The sequence below is a fragment of the Gossypium arboreum genome, chromosome 10 (genome assembly GCF_025698485.1).
Source record: "Gossypium arboreum isolate Shixiya-1 chromosome 10, ASM2569848v2, whole genome shotgun sequence".
In the NCBI taxonomy this organism is placed as follows: Eukaryota; Viridiplantae; Streptophyta; class Magnoliopsida; order Malvales; family Malvaceae; genus Gossypium; species Gossypium arboreum.
The window spans coordinates 42,768,815-42,776,704 of NC_069079.1; positions in this window are offsets into that span (position 1 = coordinate 42,768,815).

Sequence of the window (7,890 nt, forward strand, 5' to 3'; positions counted from 1 at the left end):
AGTGAAAAAGGAATAGAAGTTGATTCAGACAAAGTTAGAGCCATACAAGATTTGCCTTCACCGCTTACTCAGAAAGAAGTTCGGGGTTTTCTTGGGAGGTTAAATTATATTGCTCGGTTTATTTCACAATTAACTGAGAAATATGACCCTATATTTCGCCTCCTTAGAAAACACAACCAAGGTACTTGGGATGAGGAATGCCAGAGTGCTTTCGATAAGGTTAAGCAATACTTGTTAAATGCTCCTGTGTTATCTCCACCTAATCCAGGTATACTATTAATTCTGTACTTATCAGTGTTTAGCAATTCTATAGGATGTGTGCTTGGCCAATATGACGAGTCGGGAAGAAAGGAGAAGGCGATATACTACCTCAGCAAGAAATTCACAGAGTGTGAGATGAGATATTCGCCAATTAAGAAATTGTACTGTGCTTTAATCTGGACGACTCGAAGGTTAAGGCAATATATGTTGTATCATACTACTTGGCTTATTTCAAAACTTGATCCTCTAAAGTATATGATGGAGTCAACAGCTTTGAATAGAAGAATGGTGAGGTGGCAAATTCTGCTTTCAGAGATTGACATAGTTTATGTGAGCCAGAAGGCTATAAAAGGAAGTGTGATAGTGGAATTTCTGGCTAGTAGAGCTCTAGAAGACTATGAGCCGTTGAATTTTGATTTCCCAAATGAGGAGTTGATGTGTGTAGTAGCTACAAAGGATTATCCTTGGAAGTTGAACTTTGATGGGGCATCCAATGCAGTGGGAAATGGAATTGGGGCAGTTTTGGTATCCCCAAATGGTGATTATTATCCATTCATGTGCAAGTTGGATTTTGATTGCACAAGCAATATGGCCGAGTATGAAGCGTGCATCATGGGACTCCGAGCAGCTATAGAGCGAAGAATAAGAACCTTGGAAGTTTATGGAGACTCCGCGTTGGTAATTTACCAGCTTAAAGGTGAATGGGAGACAAGGGATCATAAATTGATCAATTATTGAAAGGTAGTTTTGGGGTTGCTTTAGGAGTTCGATGACATCACTTTCAATTATATCCCACGAGACGAAAATCAGATGGCAGATGCTCTAGCAACCTTGGCTTTAATGATTAAAGTGAATAAAGAGGAGGACATGAGACCCATTCAGATGAGTATCTTCGAGGCTCTAGCTCACTATTGTAACATTGAGGAAGAAGAAAAGGATGATAACCCTTAGTATCATGATATATTGCGATATGTGAGAGATCGTAAATACCCAGAACAGGCAATTGAAAATGATAAGTGAACTTTAAGGAGATTAGCCTGCGACTACGTTTTGTATGGGGACATCTTATACAAAAGAAGAAATGACCAAGTACTGTTGAGATGTGTTGACGCCGTGGAAGCTAAGTTAATCTTGGAAGAAGTTCACGAGGGTGTTTGTGGGACGCATGCTAATGGTTTCACGATGGCTAGACAAATCATGAGGTTTGGATATTATTGGTCTACTTTGGAAGGGGATTGTATCAACTACACCAAAAAATGTCATAAATGTCAGATTTATGGAGACAAGATTCATGTACCACCTTCACCTCTACACGTTATGACTTCTCCATAGCCTTTTTCTATGTGGGGCATGGATGTCATTAGGCATCTCTGTATTAGACGGGGAGCAGATCGAAGACATAGCAGATCTGACCTTCATGTGTTTACATCGAAGCAGATCCAAGATGATAGATTTGGCATCTCTGTATTAGACGGGGAGCAAATCGAAGATAACAGATTTGGCATCTCTGTATTAGACGGGGAGCAGATTGAAGAAGCAGATTTGGCGTCTCTGTATTAGACGGGGAGCAGATCAAAGATAGCAGATATCACATTCCTGAGTTGTAGTGAAGCAGATTGAATCCGTCAAGAGGCCATTTAAAGAAGATCAAGGATCAAGAACTCAAGACTCGGCGAGCCCAGGCAAAATTGGTCCTTTTATAGTCTTTGCTCTATCCCTGTTACACAGCAATGAGCAAAGAGGGCAGCTGTAGACACTCAATTTTGCCCGGGCCTAGAAATAAGTCCAAAAACAAAAATAATAAACCCAAAAAAAACAAAGTCCAAGTTCAGCCCAGAATTACAAATATAATTTGGCCCGATCGGAATGGCCTATTACTTGAAAAGATTTAAGGTCCATCTACAAGCTTGACTCATATGGAAATATAATCTTCAATGATATGCAATCTTAGATATGATACAATCTTAGATATGATTGCAATCTTAGATATGATATGCAATCTTAGAAGATATGATTTTGTAATCTTAGAGATTTAATTTGTAGATACCTTTTAATCTTAATTGTTGATGTAATTGATCTGTACCGTTGGATTTGAGGAGGTTCAACTATAAATAGAGGCCTCTCCCTTCATTGTAAACACACTGGAGTTTTAGGAAACAATAAAAATTTTTGAGAGCTTTCACTCAAATTTCTCTCCCTCTTACGTTCTTATTTTCTACGGTTTGTTCTTATTTTATTCTTTGTTCATCTTCGTTTTCAACCCTTTTTATTTTGATTTAATCCATGTTTCCTGATTTTTTATATATTTTAATTTTTAATAATTTTAGTATCATATCAAACTCTTTCATTTTTAATAATTTTTTTAGTATTACTCTTAGTAAATTATTTTTAAATTTTACTCAAATCATTATTTTAAAAACATATATTTCATTTAATTGTCATATTTTATCCAAAAGTTTTTCTAAAATGAGGCAATGTTTTTCGTATTTAGGAATTAGGAAATAGTGTCCTAACATGCTTGGTTGCGATTTCCGTTTGTCTAAATGCCTAAAGTATCCTTCTAAAAGATTTTGTAAATCACGAGATGATTTCAGTTACGAGAGTTTAAGAATATCGTGTCCTATCATGCTGGATGTGATGTTTGTATTCTTTCGGAGCTAAGAAATCTCGATTTTTCAACTTAAAGAATTCCGGTTTTAAAAAAGGGATCCTATTTTTAAATCCTTTGAAATTTTTGACATTAAGACAGAAAACTATTTAATTTGGTACCAATTTTGGGCGTTGCGAGAGTGCTAATCCTTCCTCGTACGTAACAGACTCCCGAACCTGTTTTCTTAATTTTCGTAGACCAAAACGATTTATAAGGTGATCCAATCACACCTAAAAAGGTTGGTGGCGACTCCCGTTTTCGTTTTTCAAAAGTGGATCCCCATTTTTCAAACATCCCTTTAAAAAATGGTTTTGACACTTATGAATTTAACCCTTCAAACTTAATTTTTGAGCTTAATGGCCTGCTTATTGTAAATTACCTACATTATAAGCAACACAATCATCTTTTTTTTATCCTATTCTTTTGCACCTATCTTAACCGAAATTTGTCTTAGTGATCAAAGTTGAGGAAAAATTCAAAAAGATGTACATGCTCTTCACATGTGAAAATAATAATAATTATAATAATAATAATAATAAGATGAGCATGAGTTCGAAATAAGTTTGAGGGTGTTCCAAAAATCCAATTATATAAAGGTTGTGACACAAAAATAATCCAAGACAAAGTTAGGGTTAAGAACCTAAAAATCACTTCTCTTTATTCCTATCTTTAGCCTAGCCCTATTACAACCTAGTAAAAGACCTATTAAGATGTTTTGAACCTAAAAATCACGTCTTTTTATTCCTACCTTTAGCCTGGCATCATTACAACCTAGAAAAAGACCTATTGATTGGATGATTATACTGGCTTCATTAGTGGAGAGGAATTACTAAGTTCAATATATGAAGACACTAATTGAACCTTCAGATTGTTATGTTTAGTTGATAAGGAAAAGCATATGATTGGTGAATGTTATGTACGACTTTTAAAATGCATGCAAACTATGATTCATGTTGACATTATGATGTACTTAGTATAAAGTTAGAAATAATATTTGCATTCGAGCTACTTATCAGTAAAGAATAATTTTTTAGCATGATTTTGTCGATGCATGATTATGTGCAAAGATTGATGCTACTTTATTATTTTGCAAAATTGCCTTAGTAAATATTGTGCTGTGCATGAACATTACTCGGGACGAAAAATGACTTAAGTTTGGGGGTATGTAAACTCAAAATTATATAGGTTTTTCTATATATTTTATCACATTTTACTTAATAAATGTGTTTATATTGAGTAATTATTATTGAAATGAGTGAATTTTACTTAATTAGTAATTTTAGACATGAATTTAGAAAGTATATGAAATTATGCTTAATTACATGATCTTCATGCATATTTTATATTAATTCATGTTAATTTATTAATGAATGTATTTTTCACTATGTATGAGGTCCATTGGAGACATGATTTAAATAAATAAAACATGGACATCTACAAGTTATCCATGTGGATGGCAAGACCATGCAATTTGGGGCATAAGGTTGACTACTTGACCCAATAAAGAAGGCGATGAAAGATGGACATGTTTGCTAAGTTTTGGACTAAAGAACTGTCCAACAATGGGAACTAAGAGCCCAAATTCGGCACTTAAAGGTGGCTGCCCAATATATGTTTTGGGATAATTAATTGAAGGTCCTTACAATTGGAAAAAAAAATTAGAATTTAGCCCAACTTCTCTGTTGAAACCTTCCACTGTATCACTATTTTTAGCTTGAATTTGAAATTCAAATTGAGAAGAATTGGTCATCCCTTATTCCTTGAAGCATGACCGGCCACATGAGAGAGGTAAGAAAGGAAATTTAAACCTAACTCAAACCCTCACCTTCACTTATAAATACCTTGCCATCCCTCACTTCTAATGGCATCCTTCATCCCTCGACATTTTTTTATCACTCTCACTAGTTTTCATCTCAATTCTTTTTCCCTTTTCCCCTTACATAGTCGTCTATCCCTCTTCCATTCCTTAGACTCAAAAGTTTTTTCAAAAGTACTCCTTAGTCGACTACCCCTTAAACACTTAGCAAAAGAAGCATCAATTAGAACGAAGGAGCACATCAATTAGAATAGATCCCAAAGGCTACTAAATTGAGCAAAGTTTACTCTTTCCTTTTGTTATTTTAAACATGTTCTCTTTGAGTTTTATGTTTTTGACATCAACTATGAAGTTTTAATTCCTATCTGCTAGGATGATTATATTAATTTAATGAGATTTATTTAATTCATGTTAACATGTTTTGTGCCCCAGTCGATTATGTTTTCAATTAATATCATGATGCATTTCATTCATACGTGATTGGATGCACTCAGATTAGCTAAGCGATCCTAACCAGACAATGGCCAGTAGATGCATAACTGAAAAATGTAATGCTCAATTTAGGTCATTAAACCTGACTAAGTTAAGGTTCATAATATCTTTCATTAGCTCTATTATCTTGCATGGTTTTTAGGTTTATGTAATTAAACTGTTACAAATGTAAATGTCCCTATGGTCGTGCATGAATTCCAAGAAACCATTAGTCCAATATGATCAGTAACATGCATATTTCACTAAGGAAAAGATTCGAGAGGACTTAATTTGGTTTCCAAACTCATAAAAGATCGAGTTGCCATGGAAGTAATTCTGAACATTTTAAGCATGATGAGAGTAAGTTGAATTAATTAATATAATTACCCTAGCCCAATTAATATTGATTATTTTTGTTGCTAAAGCCTTCATTCATTCATTTAGTTAAATTACATCTAGAGTAAATTGTATTAGGGATCACTCTTTGCATTTAGTTAAATTTAATCATCACTATCCAAATTTATTAAGTTTTTACATCAAATTGTTAATTATAATTTTGCATTTAATCGATTAAGCTTATACAGTTCCTGTGGAGATAATAACTTATTTTTACTTACTTATTACTTGAACGACTACGTACACTTGCGCAAACCACGTTACAATATGCCCAAGAAATATTTGCTGATGTGGAAGATTAGTTTAAATGCAACTACTGAGCATATTTTGAATAACCTTTGACTCTGATACCACTTGTTGTGCAAATTGGATAAAAAAGAGTAAATTATTTTACTCGAAAATCACACTAGGTTCAATTCCCATGAAAGATTGGAGGGCTCACAGACAGTCACGCTTAAAACCCAATCTCCTAGACAAAATCTCTCTCCAATGTAATTTAGTAGCACAATATATCACTACAATTATACGCTACAAAATATTGAAAGAAAAATAATAATAATAAACACCAGAATTTTAACAAGGTTCAACAAATTACACCTACGTTCTCAGACACTACCAAATATATTTTACTGCAAGATAAAGTGAAAATTTACAAGAGAGAAAAAATGCCTTATGAGTTAGGCTCCGCAAACGTAGAGAAACCGAACTCCGTAAACAAACCTTGGTGTTATTTATTGTTTGCATAATTTTTGCAATGCCAAGCCTTAGTGTTCGTTACAATCAAGCACTTCCCTTAACTATTGTTTTATTCGGTAAACATCAACTATATTAATATTTATTTTTCATCTAGATGGTTTTTAATTTGTCTAAACCCTAAATATTTTTACAAGTAGTTATTTATAGGGTAAACTACATAGATAGTCACTTAATTATAATTTTTTTATTTTAGGTACTCAAAATAAAAAAAATTATAATTTAAATACTCATATTACATAATTAAGTTATTTTGATCATTCACCTTAAAATCACATTAGTAGACCCAGGAGTATCTACTCGTCAGGGCCAAATGGAAACCCACCCATATGTCATCGTCCTGGACGCCCTGGCTGCTGCTGATTATAGCAAGAAGGAAAACTTGACTCGGGTAAGTGCAACCCAAACCCAGGGTCATAATTAATGCTCAGTAGAGTCAAAATCTTCTTCTTATATAATTTTTCCTTTTCTGTAAAAAAGAAAAGAAAAGAAAAGAAAAGAAAAGAAAATCCTTCTTTTTTCTTTTTTCTGGTTAACTATAATCGTGTAATGTATTAGTAGCTCTAATGACTATAATCCTTAGTAATTATTATACATGTTTTCTTAATTATTTTGGAACCCTTAAAACGCATTCGATTCCCACACCCTAAACTAAAAAGAAAAAACTATCAGGATCTAACCACATGGTTAGATAATAAAGGAAAGGAAACCAAGGGATGAGAAAGATAAAAAAGGATAAAGGAAATATTTGTTTCATGTTTGGATAGTTAAATTTAACAAAAGGAAGGAAAGAAGTTTAAACATTTTTTCTTCGATTAAGATGAGAATTTCTAGCATGAACTTCGCTAAAAAAAAAAAAAAAACCCTTAAGGCGAGAGGTGTAAAGGAAAGTAAATGATTTACTTAAAAATTTAATTATTATAACCTGACTTAAACAATATATAATAATTAAATTAAATAAAATTATAATCATAATAAACCAATGTTCTTCATAACACTAATTACAAGTGTTAACCAAAAAGTATAAATTAATTTGATAAAATTGTTAATTTGATAATTTTTATAAAAAAATAAAGTCTTAATAATTCCAAAAAGCAATGAAATAATTTTTTTTTTGTTAATTTGATACAAATTTTAAAAAGTAAAAAGAGCCCTTCTTAAGAGTTACAATAATCTAAAAAGGTAAAATGATAATTTGAAAGAATAATTAGAATCATTTACAGTAAAATAGGAACCTATTAAAAATGAAGAAAAAAGTAATGTATGTAAGAGAAAAATAAATATAAAAAAGTCATTAAAAGTAAAAGTTAATAACAACATTTTAAATAATAAAATATTATTATCTTATCTTTCTTTCCACTATCCTTGTAAATAGATGGTATCAATATAAAATTAATAACACAACTTTCAGATATAGTTATTATACCAAAAAATAGAGAGACTTTTATTCTCTAATAATTCATTATATTTTCGAGAATAACGATTCTATGAATTTTTATTTGAGAAGAGAATTTCGTTTTCACACTAAAGAAAAAAAATATTT